Below are 1,804 nucleotides of genomic sequence, written 5' to 3' on the forward strand. Positions count from 1 at the left end.
AAATCTAAAAACAATGATAAAAGTACACATAACCAATGTGAAAATTGCCATTTCTTGTTTGACAAAACAAATAAATTATAATAATCGTAATAAGAAAAATTTAAAATTGGTTATGTTCACTGAATGACGCATTGATAATAGTGGTAATTATTAACATTGAGTAACATGCTTCTGTGTTATAGTGAAAATGATAGAGTCGAAATAGTTGTAAAATATCATAATAATAAAACAAATCCATTATACATCGCTTTAACAGACAGTGATGCACTTGCAATTGATTATTCAGCAACCCAAATAATAATAATAATAATAATTTATACATCTTAATTCATAATAAAAAGATAATTTACTCATAATGTAAAAAACAACAAAAATTAAAAATATACACCAAATAAAACAATAAAATAGCATTGATAGACAAAGAAGTTTGGTTTTTTGTTGTTTGAAAAATTAAAAATATAGTTGTGGTTTACCTTATTCATTTTAAACACTTTTTTTAATAGATTATTAAAATATGTAACTGTATAAATCAACTTGTCAAAAGTCATTAACAAACAATTGGTTAAACAGTCCATATATTTGACAAAAAGTCGGACAATAATATAAAAAATATGTGGATTTTATGTAATGGAGGGAAATTGTTTTTAAAACAATAATATATTTGACACTAAAAACTGTTTTAATGATTGCTTGTTATATTTTAATTCTTTTGATAAACACTCTTCAAAAGATTACTCACAATATGGTAAATACCAAAAGATGATAAAAATATATTATAGACAGAAAAAAAACCAGTCAAAAATCTTGCTACATCGTACTGTTTGAAAAAAATACACAGTTGATATAATGGGTTTTATGAAAAGTTTATATTTTTGATAAAGACTATTGTGTGTACATATATTTTGTGTGTTTTTTTTAATTATCACTGATGTGTTCATGTTACTTTTGCAATTTGTATTTCATTTCAACTCAAAATTAATAATTTTTTTGTTTAATGTATAAAAAACATATTTATTTGTTTTGGAATAAATGTTATTGCATTTTACCATAATTTTTATTTTGCCATATTTTACTTTTTTGTCATAAAATTTTATATTTTTTTTTCACTTTTTTCACATTTTATTTGTTTTTTAGTTCATGATTTGAACTCGTTATTCCATTTTCATTTTACTATAATTGAACTACACTGTATAATATAATTTTTTTCAAAAAAACAAAAACACTGCTCTTTTTAACAGTATTGGTTTGTTGGGGATTAGGTACGTAGGTGAGTAAATGTAAATTAATTATATATTATAATTATAAACATAATATAACAAATTATTTAATAATTTTTTTAATTAAAGCTATTTTTGTATTTATTAATTTTTTCTTAATTAATTTTTAATATATTTCAATTATTGATCTTATCTTATTAATTTCTATTTATAGAACATTAAGGGGTCCTTGTCATGGCTGTATGAAATTAAGGAGCAGACCTTTCCCCACCCTCGCACCGTCTAAATATAGAATTTATTTACTATATTTTATAATTTTTTAATTATAATTATAGTAAATGGGAGTTTTGGATAATATTAGGTCTGGTTCAAAAATTCAAGAAATGCCGAAAATTCACCTCGAGTTAGTGGAAACCGAGTAAGACGGAGCATTGAAAAGAAGGCTCTAAAGACACACTCAAACAGTCTGTTTGTGCACCGTTTCACACACTTTCCAAGTCCTCCCTTGGCGCGGATCCCCCGATCCCCCCTGACCCCCCCGCAAGCGGGGGGAACCACATCCGCGTCCACACAGTACGGACAAGGAA

The sequence above is a fragment of the Entamoeba invadens genome (assembly GCF_000330505.1).
Source record: "Entamoeba invadens IP1 unplaced genomic scaffold scaff_1105074726523, whole genome shotgun sequence".
Classification (NCBI taxonomy): Eukaryota; Evosea; order Mastigamoebida; family Endamoebidae; genus Entamoeba; species Entamoeba invadens.